The 15,215-nt window shown below is 30.9% G+C and overlaps 1 long non-coding RNA gene across 1 annotated transcript; it reads left to right on the top strand.

The window, feature by feature from the left end:
- Positions 1–20: 20 nt before the first annotated feature.
- Positions 21–14,533, top strand: LOC143058899 (uncharacterized). Its single transcript, XR_012973279.1, has 3 exons — positions 21–108; positions 10,433–10,560; positions 13,261–14,533. It is a non-coding gene; the product is annotated as an uncharacterized LOC143058899 (long non-coding RNA).
- The last annotated feature ends 682 nt before the right edge of the window (positions 14,534–15,215 follow it).

The raw sequence follows: 15,215 nt of genomic DNA, 5'->3' as shown, positions 1-15,215 counted from the left end.
AAGACAAACTTGTTGTGACCTTGAACTTGAAGATGCAGAGCTTTTCTGAATGAAAACTTGACAGGGCGGTAGCCTGTTGTTGAAATTATTTCAATATGGTCCTATATGGTAAATATTTAGTTAAAACAAGTGTGAGAGTATAATTTACGTTTAAAGAGCTAGGTTTTTTGTTTTGTATCTTTTTTTGTTTTTTTTTTTTTGTGGGGGGGGGATAAGGGTAGGTCACTACAGTGCAGTGTAGTGGTAAGAGTGGTGTTTTTTTTGCACGGAATAAAAATGAAAGAAGACATATGTTTATGTTGAACGTTTTCTGTCATGAACCTTGCACGAAAATTAAATGCTTTGGTTTGGACCTTTTTCTGACTGAGAAATTACTGCCTCCTTGTATGGGGGTCTCATTGGGGGTTCTGAGCCCAGATCCCGCTTACTGTTTTGTCAGATTCCCGTATCCCGCTTGCACTATGTACATAAGCAATTCTCATTTTTTTGTCATTTCCCGGGTCCCGCAAGACCTAATTTCCCGTTTTCACGCCACAATCATTTGACTTTCACGTGTCTTGCTTACAAAAAATCGGCAATCCCGCGTCACACTTAGACCCCAATGAGACCCACTTGTATTAACTTTACGTTTGATATTCCCGATTAAGTATAATACACATTTATGATATAATTCAATTTGGTTTACAGCTTTTAAAAAAGTATTTCTTGACGATCCCTGCTAATTTAAGCGTTTGAATTTTATTTGAACAATACTGAGCATGCAAAATAAGCATTTGAAAATCAAGATGCTCATAAAATTAAATAAGCATAATATGTTGCACGAGACACCAGTCTTGTAAGACAGAAAGTCAAATTAAAAAGTTAAAACACATAGAAAGTAAAATAAAAACATGGCAATCATGTCGCACAAAAATAACCCATTATCCACCCTCTGTCTCTGAAAGGTATAGATAAGGGACCTACCAATTGGTTTTTATGGGGGTCTAGGATGAAAAATTTTGTCCTGCATTCTATTAGTTGTTATGTATTTTTCACTCTTTTCGGTCCTGCCTTTTTTTGTACTAAAATAGAGAATGGAAATGGGGAATGTGTAAAAAAGACAGCAACCTGGCTACCAGAAGAGCAGAAACCAGCAGAAGGCAACTAATGGGTCTTCAACATAACGAAAAAATCCCACACCAGGAGGCGTGCTTCAGCTAGCCCAAAAACAAAAATGTGTACTCGTGCTGTCTAGTTCTTTAGTTTATCCTCCCCTTTTTTACATGCATGTACTGGTAAATAGATCTTAATAAGTCATCCTGCCTTTTTTTTTGGCAAAGTGTCTCATCCCCTATTTTATTTCTCCAAACTCCTGTCCCCAGGCTTCTTTTTTGGTCCAAAAATTTCTGCAAATTTAAGAGTTATCATACATCTGGAAACAACTATTTAATATTTGAGTAACAAAACTACCTTTATTTATTCTTTGCACTAGTTTTTGATGCGTTTTATTATATTTTCTCTATGTGTTTTCAAGGGATTTTTTTTATAGTTTTTGTCCAGTGTCTGTGATGTTTTTGTAGAAGAGTTCCTACATCTTCTAAAATATTTTCTTCCAACATTATGTTTATTCTGATAACTTCAATTTCAGCCAGCTTATTCAATATCATGTATTAACTGACATGCTAAATGCACAGGAGCTTAACAGAATTTTAAGCTGTGATTTATAATGATACTGTTCCACAACATTTTAGGGTCAGACAAATTCAATGCTTGATTGTGAGCAATTATTTGTGGTCACTTAAACTGAAGAAATTTATTGCTTTTAATTGATTGACCAAGTGCAGCTGGTAAGCACATAATCAGCTGATTTACTAAAACAACATTGATTACCTTGAATATTATTATAGATAGAGAGAAATTATTAACAGCAATAAGGTTCAGCAAAGTAAGATCTACAATTAGATCAACATGACCGGAGTTATAGTCTATTTAAATAATTTTTTGGTAAATTTTTGTAATCTGAAACTACTGGTCTAAATACATGAAATACAATACAATTCAATATATAATATGTATACAATATGGAATCAAAGGAGTAGGGGCAATAAAGGTCATTTTTTTCGATTGAATTTTGCCTATTATCTTGAAAACTAAAACAGATAGAGAGAAACTTTAAAATGCAAAAATGATCAGAAAAAATACTCTTGTGTTTGGATCAAGAGCTAAATAAGATCATGAAGATAGAGAGAAACTAAACAGACGTACGTCATTGATCAGCAATATATTTATGATACAATTTTTTTTTATTAAAGATCTATTAAAAAACATACACATATTGTAAGATAATTTAAATCATCAAGAGAAGGTATGCACATGTATATATATATATATATACAACTTCTCTAAATTTAACACAACACTGTATCGGTTATAAAAAAGTTAAAGGATAAAATCATGCATTCTTGATATCAATAAATTGAATGTTCAATGTTGACAAATCGTTATATTTGATCTGTCAACCTATAAATATTTAGGTATACTGAGCAGGAAAAGGAAAAGAGAAATAAAATAATATTAGAAAATTTGCAAAATTGATATAAAAATGAGTGAAAGTTGTATAAATAAACGTACAACTATCCTAACACATGATCATAAGACACCTCTCGTGTAGTCTTAACTTTATGACCAATATAAAGAGATGTCCTAATTTAGGACCGCCTTGTGAAACCCACTTAGGACTAAGATATGTCGTAAGACCATCCTTAGACATGTCTAAGCCCTAAGACAACTTCGGGAAACTGGCCCCTGCACTTTATCATGTATATCTGAGGCGCTAGACCACTTGACCACCTGGGCTTCACAAAAATAAAGTTTTCGGTGGCCAGGTCCCTGTGTTACCTTTTCTCCACAGTTTTTATTTAACATTGTAATACAGTACATGATATATAAGGCATGAACATGGGATATATATTTGTACGATCTGTTAGTTGAATGGGTTTTGTTAAAATATACTTTTTCACTTTTTGGGTCTTTTGGAAAATGTTGTTTGGGCTGTATTTAGACCCTTCCACAACGAAATTTGTTTCACATTGCACACATATAAAAATTGCGGTTTTTATCCAAAACAATCATAGGTTTGAACGTAGTTTTCAATTAATATTTGTATATATACATGTACATGTATTGTATTGTATATGTCAAAATATTCACTTCAAACTATCCTGAACCAGTTATTTCAAGACAGGATTACATTTGTATATATAGTCATATAAATTACATATGTATATATTAGTCATAATATGCATTAATTAGGGAATGCTGAGTTACTGTTAAACTTCAAACCCACTGGTGTTGAACTTTTAAAGAAATATTTGATAGAGAATTGTTGACATTATCTTTTAATTTTATATTACTGTAACTAAACTTCAAAGTGAAATTAATTAACTTGCCATTTTCATGATTTTCTTCTTTGAACTGTTTTCTTCCACTGCATGGTTCTTCACAAAATTACCACAAAAACAATATTGTAATAAATTGAAGAGATATATAAGAGTAGCACAACTATGTGTGATTTTCAACATAAATTTATGTTGCTCTTCACATTTTATGATGTCCAGTAATGAGGTCATGACATCAATATAAATCCATATAGTAACCAATGAGATAAAAGAGAAATTCATTTAATGTCTTCCTAAAATCTTTGGATAAAAACAGGTCACATTTACTTGTACATGTACATGTTGTGTGTATTGTACTTAAATATAAAAACACAAGTAAATGTTATACATATATATATACTCTCACCACAGTCAATGTCATTCATTCAATGGACTTAATTAAGTATAAGGGAATAGATCTATTAATGTGAATAAAAGTGAAATAATTAGAGAAGGATTAGAATACACAGTATTGTATATGTGCACAATGACATGCATACAGGGATAGAATTTTGAAAAATTTATTGTAAGTAATAATTTCATACTTAGTGCCAATAATTGTTTATTTTTTTTATTGTGTATGGTCTCCTTAAAGTTATATTTTGAGGAGGATTAAGGGGGGTGGGACTAATAGGCCCGGGCACCCCTTTTGATAGAATTTTGTTTGATTAATTTATTTAGGGATCAAATCATTAGTGATTTTTTGAGCGGGTCCTTTTTAAAAAAATTCTTGATCCGCCACAGACATACAGAAATTAAGTATGTTTTATAATTCTAAGAAATTCTATGATAGATATATATATATATCAATTAAAAAATATTTATATTGATAAAAGCATTAGTGATAAATTTAATAATCTGTCACCTAAGGATATTATGTCCTACCTTTAGGCATTATGCTTTCTGATGAGTCATAAGTATGCGTCTGTTCCTATCTGTCTGTCCGGCTTCAAGTTTAAGTTTTGATGAAGTTGAAGTCCAATCAACTTGAAACTAGGACAATAATTATTGTTCCCTATATGATATGATCTTTCTTATTTTATTATCCAAATAGTTTTTTGCCCCCAATTTCATGGTCCACTTAACATACAAAAATGATAGTGCTAGTGGGTCATCTGTTCACTATGGACACATTATTGTTATTGATTTAAATGCAAAGTATTAAGAATTAGTTTCTGAATTTCACCAGTTGATAATTGCCTACAATATAAAATTTAAGAATTTTGTACAAGTATGTCATTTGAAAGTATATTTGACATGGATGAGAGTTTAGATTGGGTTTACAAAATAGGGAATAAGAGGCAAAATGTACAGAATAAAAGGGGGGGGGGAAAGGGGAAAAGAAGGAAAACTAAAACTAAATAAATATTTAAGGAATGACTGTAATATTTCTGTCTATGAAGAAATAACATAAAAAATTTGGTACACACTGAATAACGCGTGTAGCGGGTTATTTTGCAGTGTGCGTTACTTCTTTTATGTTAATTATTTTGAATAAACAGAAAAAATATTACAGTCATTTCTTATAATTTAATTCTAAATTCCATTTTAAACCGTAGAAATCCATTAAAAAATGTTGATGACATCTTAGTCACATGAATGAACTATGTCTATGGGCTGATAACAAAATAATGTCAGCCAATCTGAATCAGAAGACGTGTTACATCCAAAATTAAATTATTACAGAATAACAGCTAGGCCTGTGCTGAAATGAAATATAAAAAATAGAGATTTAAAAAAATAATTTAAAGAATAAAGATACATGTATACAGAACCTCTATCTAGACCTTAAATAAATCAAGCCATATAAACACATAAATGACAAATACTCTGATAATTGTGTTTAGGTCAGACAGGAGTTTGTCTGCAAAAGACTAGTAACTCTCCAATAAAAAAAGAAAAACTGAAAAAAACTGAGAAAGACATGATTCATACATAAAATACAAAATTTAAAATCTCAAATCAAAAAATTATAAACAGTCAGGGGCGTTACTTAAACGAGTAGTTTTTTTTCGAGTTACTTAAAAATATATTTATATATATAAGTAATTTTTGTTTTTAAAAATGATAAAATTACTTAATAGAGTTCTTTTAAATTCTACAAGAATCATAGATTAAATGTAGTTTGAATGAGTTTTTTTTTTATCATTTTATATCATGAAATAAAGATTTTATTAGATAAATTTGAGAAGAGTATGGAAATAAAGGTTTAAGTTAGAAATCATGACAAAAATATTACTTGAATAAGTTATTTTATATATTTCTGAAAAAAAAATAGTAATAACACTTATTGAAGGAACACATGTAGTTGATTTGGGTTAGCAGTTATAAATAACTTGAAATCTTAATTAATTCACAAGTATGTTTCTATTTATATCAGTCTATCTTCAAGATTTAGGAGGAAAATGATAATTTTATAGTCCCTAGAGACCAATCTTTAACCCAGAAGCATCCTATGAAAGATAAGGGATAAGTGCATCAGTAAGTTGATTAGTGTTACATTTCATGGGGAAAATAACCAGAAAATAACCAGATGACTTATTCATGGACACCTATAAAAATGATATTTAAAAAAGTTAACCTATATAAGACTATTAAAATAATATTTAAGATATCCTTGTTTTCAACATATCTTATATAGGATTAGGTAATTTTAAATGTGACTTGTATAAATAATGCCCCTGACTTATGATTTTTTTTCTGTTTGTCAATTTTTAAAAGTTTTATTTTCTATTTAGCTCAGCTGACCTTAGAGGCCATGTGAGCTTTTGCCATCCCTTGGAACATGCATTGTGTGGTGTACACTTTTTCATAGATCTTCTCTTTTAAAACTACTGAATTAATTAATTTTAACCAAACTTAAATGATCCTTAGGGTATCTAGTATATGTTTTGTAATTTTTATACGACCACAAACATTTTTTGGTCGTATATTGGTATCCCGTTGGCGTTGTCGTCGTGGGAATTAAGACATTTGGTGTTCGCACTCTAACTTTTGTAAAAGTAAATAGCAATCTATGAATTTAAACACAAGGTTTATGACCATAAAAGGAAGGTTGGGATTGATTTTGGGTGTTTTGGTTCCAATTGACAGTTTAGGAATTAGGGGCTTAAAAGGCCCAAATAAGCATTTTTCTTGGTTTTCGCACAATAACTTTAGTATAAGTAAACAGAAATCTATGAAATTTTAACATAAGGTCTATGACCACAAAAGTAAAATTAGGATTGATTTTGGGAGTTTAAATCCCAACAGTTTAGAAATGAGGGGCCAAAAACAGGTCCCAAATAAGCATTTTTCTTGGTTTTTGCACAATAACTTTAGTATATAAGTTAATAGAAGTCTATGAAATTTTAACACAAGGTTAATGACCACAAAAGGAAGGTTTGGATTGATTTTGGGAGTCTTGGTCCCAACGAATTAGGGGCCAAAAGGGGCCAAAATTAAACTTTGTTTGATTTCATGATAACATCAAAAAATTAATTATTGGGGTTCTTTGATATACCAAATCTAACCGTGTATTCAGATTCTTATTTTTTGGTCCTGTTTTCAAATTGGTCTACATTAAGGTCCAAAGGGTCCAAAATTAAACTTTGCTTGATTTTAACAAAAAATAAATTCTTGGGGTTCTTTGGTCTGCTGAATCTAAACATATACTTAGATTTTTGATTATGAGCCCAGTTTTTAAGTTGGTCCAAATCGGGGTCCAAAATTATTATATTAAGTACATGTGCAATAGCAAGAAATTTTCAATTGCACAGTATTCAGCTATAGCGAGAAATTAATCTTCAATTGCACAGTATTGTGCAATAGCAAGAAATCTTCAATTGCACAGTATTGTGCAATAGCAAGAAATATCTAATTGCACAATATTGCGCAATAGCAAGAAATTTTCAATTGCACAGTTTTGCACAATAGCAAGAAATATTTAATTGCACAGTATTGTCCGGTTTTCAAATTGTTCTTCATTAAGGTCCAAATTAAAGGGTCCAAAATTAAACTTTGTTTGATTTCAACAAAAATTGAATATATGGGGTTCTTTAATATGCTGAATCTAACCATGTATTTAGATTTTTAATATTTGAGCCCAGTTATCAAATTGGTCCACATTGAGGTCTAAAGGTTCTAAAATTGAACATTATTTGATTTCATCAAAAATTGAATTCTTGGGGTTCTATGATATGCTGAATCTAACCATGTATTTAGATTTTTGATATTCATGATATTGGACCATAATAGGTAAATGTCCAATGTAAAATTTTTAAGTTTTTAAGTTTAAGTTCTTATAGACCACATTCATTCTGTGTCAGAAACCTATGTTGTGTCAACTATTTAATCACAATCCAAATTCAGAGCTGTATCAAGCTTAAATGTTGTGTCCATACTTGCCCCAACTGTTCAGGGTTCGACCTCTACGGTCATATAAAGCTGAGCCCTGCGGAGCATCTGGTTACCTCATGGCGGCCTGAAAGGCCCTATGTGATCTTACGCCATCACATCGTAAACTATTTTAAAAATCTTCTTCTCTGACACGAATGGGCCAAATACCTTCAAACTTTAACTAAATGTTCCTTAGGGTATCTTGTTTTTTGTTATTATTATAGATAGATATAAACTGTTACAAAATAAATAAAGCAGCAATAATGTTCGACAAAATAAGATAGATCTACAAAAAAATTAATGTGACCAAAATTGTTAATTGACCTCTTAATGAGTTCTTGCCCTTTTAAGTCAATTTTACACAACATGCACAATGTGTTGATCAAGTTTGCTATAACATTTAAAAATCTTTTCCTCTAAAATACAGGTGAGCGATTCAGGCTCTTGAGAGCCTCTTGTTATCTTGTCCTTTAATTAAGAAACACTGCATAGTTTGGTAAACAAACTTTAATATTTTAAGATAAATCTGCCTTAATTATTAAGACTAATCTTGAAAACCCTTGGCTATTTGAAGTTATTGCCCCTGAAAAGCAAGTTCCCACAATTTTTACATGCTATATGTTCTTGTTAACAATGATTGTCATATTGAAAACAATTATAGATATCTTAAAGATAAATTTAAAACAGCAACACAGTAGTGTGGATCCTTATATGAGTTATTGCCCTTGAAAGACATAATTTTAGCAGAATTTCAATTTTCATGCAGAAAATATGATAGATGTAGAGACACTTTACTTATGTTCAACTAAGTTAAAGATCTGCGAATAAGCTTACATTATGACCAAAATAGTTAATTCATCCTTTATAGTACATTGTAGTAAATGTTTTGTCCTTTAGAAATTATTTTACCAAAAAATGTCTGTAATGATCACGATAGATAGAAAGAAATTTATTTTTAGCTCACCTGGCCCAGAGGGCCAAGTGAGCTTTTCTCATCACTTGGCGTCCGGCGTCGGCGTCGACTGTCGTCGTTAGCTTTTACAAAAATCTTCTTCTTTGAAACTACTAAGCCAAATTAAACCAAACTTGGCCACAATCATCATTGGGGTATCTTGTTTCAAATATGTGTGGCGTGACCCAGCCAACCAACCAAGATGGCCGCCACGGCTAAAAATAGAACATAGGGGTAAAATGCAGTGTTTGGCTTATAACTCAAAACCCAAAGCATTTAGATCAAATCTGACAGAGTAAAATTGTTTATCAGGTCAAGATCTATCTGCCCTGAAATTTTCAGATGAATCAGACAACCTGTTGTTGGTTTGCTGCCCCTGAATCGGTAATTTTAGGGAAATTTTGCTGTTTTTGGTTATTTAATATCTTGAATATTATTATAGATAGAGAGAAACTGTAAACAGCAATAAATGTTCAGCACAGTAAGATTTACAAATAAGTCAACATGACTGAAATGGTCAGTTGACCCCTTTAGGAGTTATTGCCCTTTATAGTCAATTTTTAACCATTTTTCCTAAATCTTAGTAATCTTTTACAAAAATCTTCTCTGAAGAAACTACAGGGCCAAATTAAGCCAAACTTGGCCACAATCATCTTTGGGGTATCTAGTTTTAAAAAATGTGTCTGAAAGACCCAGCCATGTAACCAAGATGGCCTCCACGGCATAGGGGTAAAATGCAGTTTTTGGCTTATAACTCAAAAACCAAAGCATTTAGAGCAAATCTGACAAGGGGGGGGGGGGGGTTGTTTATCAGGTCAAAATCTATCTGCCCTGAAATTTTCAGATTGATCGGACAACCGGTTGTTAGGTTTGCTGTCCCTAAATTGGTAATTTTAAGGAAATTGTGCCGCTTTTTGTTATTATTTTGAATATTATTATAGATAGAGATAAACTGTAAACAGCAATAGTGTACAGCAAAGTAAGACCTTAAAATAAGTCAACATGACCAAAATGATCAATCGACCCCCTAAGGAGTTATTGTCTTCTAAAGTAAATTTTTATAATAATTTTCATAAAATTTGTAAATTTTTACTAACATTTGTCATGTTTGTAAAATCTATTTTGATATACGATTCCAGTATTTGCTGAATATACTGTTTGAAGTTTTCTGCTTAAGAATTCGATTGATTACTCGTAATGAATGATATATTATATATCTATTTTCAACTGTGTTCTTTTTCTAGACATAAATTCATAGAAATTGATCCAAGATCCACCTATTTAGGTGAAAATCATAACTCTATCCTAAATTCATAGACCGAAATTTAATAGAAATTAATCTAATATCTATATCCATTAGTGCAAATCACAATTTTAATGATGTGATTTCAAGCAGTTCATGTGTAAAAAAAATTACTAAGGATGATACTGTGGATTCATTTATTTTCGAGGGTATCAATTTTCGTAGATTAAAGAGATTTTGTATATTTCACGGATATTTGTTTTATGGTTTTGTCAAAGTCTGTATACAACCTGATGGCACATTTGTAATTCGTTTAACATTTAAAATTATGGTTCATCTGTTTCAATGAAAACCAAGAAAATTGGTATCCCATGAATAATGATTCCACAGTAAACATTTTCAGCATGAATGATGAAGTTTTATGACATTCTGTTCTTTTTTCAGATTAACATATCCATAGAACATGCAGTTAGCCTAGACAAACAGGAAGAGAAAGGTCTCTGATTCAGTTCTCTTGAAGACAGAAGTTCAAGGTCTTTTTTAATCGAAATTATAATGGGAAGATGTGAAAGGTAAGTTTTAAAGTTTGTAAGTGTTCAAAAATATGTTATTTCTAACAAAATGTGCTGTTCACATATAAAATACTCTGTCTCTTAGACACTTATGTAGCAATAACATGAATAAGGCCACTATATTGGTGTATGAAATGATTGTAAGCTGTATTTGCCTGACCGGTTAAACTGACCATGCGGTCATTTTCATGGATCTTTTATGGATCTAGTTTATGTATTATTATTGAAAAAAGCATCAAACTTTCAATCATAAGTAAAGCAGGCTTGGTAGTTGTTAATTTCTGTGTCATTTTGGTTCTTGTGGAGAGTTGTCTCATTGGCAATTATACCACATCTTCATTTTTATATGACATTTGAATGTTGCATTTTATATATATAAATATACGTATTGCAATCACACATTAGCTGGCCAATTGTTTATTAGCATCCATGTTCACAAATAACTACATTTGTGCAATTAAGGGACATGCTAAGGACGACCTTTTAATGCCCCCGCAGTAGTTTTACCCTTGACCTTTTATATGACTGTACATCCTTCCATACCTCCCTAAGTTGGTTACTGTTCTCAAACTTCAGTTTGCCTCCACCAAATGTTAGGATACTGATACATAATGCTTATACCAAAAAACACAGATAAAGTTTGAATTTTGGTGGTGTCATGTACTTTAACCGTTCTAGAGTTATGCCCCTTTACAAACAAACTAAAATGCTGAAACTTTATTTCAATGTTCTCACTTTAGTTTGCCTCTAAACCAAATGCTGTGAACACAAAATACAGATCAAGTATGAATTAAGGGGGTGGCATCACTTAACTGTTCTGCAGTAATGTCCCTTAACAAATGAAAAAGATGCTTATATTTATAGTTTCTGTTCTCTAACTTTAGTCTGCCTCAACTAAATGCTATGATATTGTACACAATACTTATCACCACAAAATACAGATCAAGTTTGAATTTTAAGGGGGTCACTTTAACTGTTCTAGAATTATGCCCCTTCACAAATTGAATGATTGCTGGAATTTTCATTTCAATTCACTAACTTTAGCTTGCCTCAACTAAATGCTATGATATTGTACACAATACTTATCACCACAAAATACAGATCAAGTTTGAATTTTAAGGGGGTCACTTTAACTGTTCTAGAATTATGCCCCTTCACAAATTGAATGATTGCTGGAATTTTCATTTCAATTCACTAACTTTAGCTTGCCTCAACTAAATGCTATGATATTGTACACAATACTTATCACCACAAAATACAGATCAAGTTTGAATTTTAAGGGGGTCACTTTAACTGTTCTAGAATTATGCCCCTTCACAAATTGAATGATTGCTGGAATTTTCATTTCATTTCACTAACTTTAGCTTGCCTCAACTAAATGCTATGATATTGTACACAATACTTATCACCACAAAATACAGATCAAGTTTGACTTTAAAGATTGTCACTAAATTTTCTAGAGTTATGCGCCTTTGAAAATGGAAAAAATTACTGAATTTTTGTTTCCGTTCTCTAAATTAAGTTTGCATAAACCACATTTTATGGAACTTGTACACAATACCTATAACCACTAAATCAGATTAAGGTAGATGGGGTGTCTAAATTATAATCCATAGAATTTTTTAATAATTTGCCAAAATGTAGTTTATATCATGCCTTTTTGAAAAAAATAATAAAAAGAATGGGTCACCGGGCTTATTTTCACGCTACACGGTGTTCAAAATTTGTCAAATTTTGTATAGATTATGCATGGAAAACCCAATTTTCTGCAATAAAGCGTAATCTACACCATAGAATTTTGAGATAACATATGAGAAGATGGCTTTAATAGTATGCTTTCAGTTAAGAAAAAGAAACAATGGGGTCACCGGACCCGTTTTCTTGCTACATTATAAAAAAGGTAAATTCCTAACACATTGTATAGTAAAAGTACCTTAATCTGAATTATCTGCCCTTGCATTTGAGTTGCCTCCCCTTATGTTGCAAAGTTGGAAAAAAATTGATTAAACAATTTTTTTCTGTTTTTTGTAAAATACAACCATAAATATGATAAAACATGTCATTTTCTATATCGAAGTGGAAGTTCTTACACATGAATTACCTACTACTCTAAAAATTTGCACATTCTATTAAAGATTTAGACCTTGTTTTCTAGTATTTTCAAATCCAAGATGGAGGAAGACACCCTATCTACCTTAAGTGTTTTTGGTGGAGTCACTTTTACCATTCTTCAGTTATGTCCTTTTATAACTTTATATGATATACAAGAGTGGGCATCATCTGTGATCCATTGATACATTCCCTATTTAATTTTTTGTTATTATTTTGATTTTTTTGGTGTCGGAGCCAATAAATGCCCATTTGTTTGTAGGTAAAAACATGAAGAATCGGTAAAGTAACACACATATATATATATATCAAAAAATTAAAACACCAGATTAGAAAAAAAAAAAGATTCAGTATGATTGCTTAGGAAACAACCGCCATAATAAGAAACAAAATTTTAAATATCTCTAGTGTGGTAAGTCTTCAATTATGGAACAAAACAAATGACATACAGTAAGCCATGAAAGACATGTGATAACAAATTCATCTATTATCATGATTATAAGACAGAACAAAATATGCTGGAAAAAAAATCATGAATAATATGCCTGAAGGACTTTAAAATATTGAACTTGAATTGACTTTTCTTTGTAGGATGCATAGAAATCTTTGGAGGAAAAATTGGTGTGAGTCTAAAAAGACACAGATTTGAAGATAAGCGAGAGAAAAAGAATGACAAACATAGTTTAAAGAACTGAAGACTTCCTGATATCTTTCAAACTGTTCTTTTGGTATAAATGTAATAATGCAATATCATCTTATTTGTATAGGTATACATCCTGTAAATCTTGTTGATGCCTTTTAGCTCCTTAAATGCAACCACTATTTAGTAACATTGTTGTGATTGTAGTTCTATATGTGAGCATATTAGTTAACTAGACTGTCATTGACTGTAGTAATTGTATATATACATGCATTATTATATACCATACTCATCATCAATCTTAGTCTTTTTAATTCAGAAGTAATTTTTAGAACAAGTTATTCTAATCAGACTAACCTATTACATGTATTATATGCACTTTGTCAAATATAGCAAATATGTTGCAAATGTGGTGCAATAGAGAGAAACCTTTATATTTCTTAGAAAATACTTTTTTCTGAACTGTAATGAAAAGTATGGTTATATAATTAAAATACTTTTTTTGTAAGTGAGACATATTTTCTATGAATCATAATATTTTAACAAATATTAGAAACAAATTTACATAAAAACTTTCTTTTGTATCAAAATTCTGTGTTGTATAAAAATCTTAAAGATTTTGTTTTTTCAGGATATTTCCCAATATGTTTAAGAAATCAAAATTCTAAATTTTGGCTTGTAGATTTTATTTCGGGATTTTTCCCGAAATGGGGAAAACAAATCTATGCACCAAAATAAAGTGTGTGCCTGATATTAGATTTATATTTTCGGGATTTTTCCCGAAATGTGAAAAGAAATTATTAGTCATGAGATCTAGCATATACATTGAATTTTTCGGGATAAATCCCGAAAATATTTGCAGACATCTGTGTTATACATTTTGTACTTAGTTTATTTTTGTCGGGATATTTCCCGAAATGTGTTTCAGATTATTTTTTTTAAACGCTTTGCCAACATATATGTCCTAAAATTTAATGTTGAAAATGAGTTCGGGACATTTCCCGAATAAATAGTTGTCATATACATTTTTTTACCACAAATATTTCATTACTTTCATATATTTTGGGAAATTTCCCGAACATTTAATGTAAGTTTTATTGAATATAGGAATAAAAACATGAAATATTGTAAAATTTGTGTATTTCTTTATGAAATCTGCATTCATGTATAGTAACATTGAAAAAGATTATAAAAAGGAATAAAATGGATTTTACTCTTTTAAAATAGAGTCTGTTAGTGGTATTAAACAATGCTACTAAATTAGAATATCTGAACTATCGCTCTTTTATAAACACTCAAACACGAATTTTAGAAAGATGGGGGAAATAAAAACCGGTTGTAACACCTTTACAGTGTGATATTTTTTTTATCGGTAATTTGTGCTCTTGTCACCGTACAGCTTTCAACAATAACCAAATCCAAAAACGCATAGTCAGCTATAAAGAACCCCGAAATAAAAAATGTAAAACCATTCAAACGAGAAAACTAACAACCTGATTAAAGTATAAAAAGGAACAAAAAAAAAGTAACAAAGCAACAAATGACAACCACTGAATGACAGGCTCCTGACTAGGGACAGTCACATACAAACAGAATGTTTACCCTGAAAACTGATGGTTAAATAAATAGGTCAACCCGGTATCATTAATTACAAATAGCCATTTTCAGGATCATAATACGTTCAGAAATGTATCATAAATTGTCAAATCAACTAAGATGATGTTGTGACCTTTTGTGGTTGTTTTATGTGAGATTTAGTCTCTTGAGGAGAGTTGACTCATACGCAGTCATACCACATCATATTATTTTAATAGGAATCAGGTACTTATAATATTAACTAACACCGAGCAGAGGTTTCCATACAAGGGTTATGCATCTGGAACGATCATTCAATTTGTGAGCTTAA

The sequence above is a fragment of the Mytilus galloprovincialis genome, chromosome 14, assembly GCF_965363235.1.
Source record: "Mytilus galloprovincialis chromosome 14, xbMytGall1.hap1.1, whole genome shotgun sequence".
Taxonomy (NCBI): Eukaryota; Metazoa; Mollusca; class Bivalvia; order Mytilida; family Mytilidae; genus Mytilus; species Mytilus galloprovincialis.
Note: the sequence above shows the minus strand (reverse complement) of the source record. Positions and strands in the feature narration are given on the sequence as shown.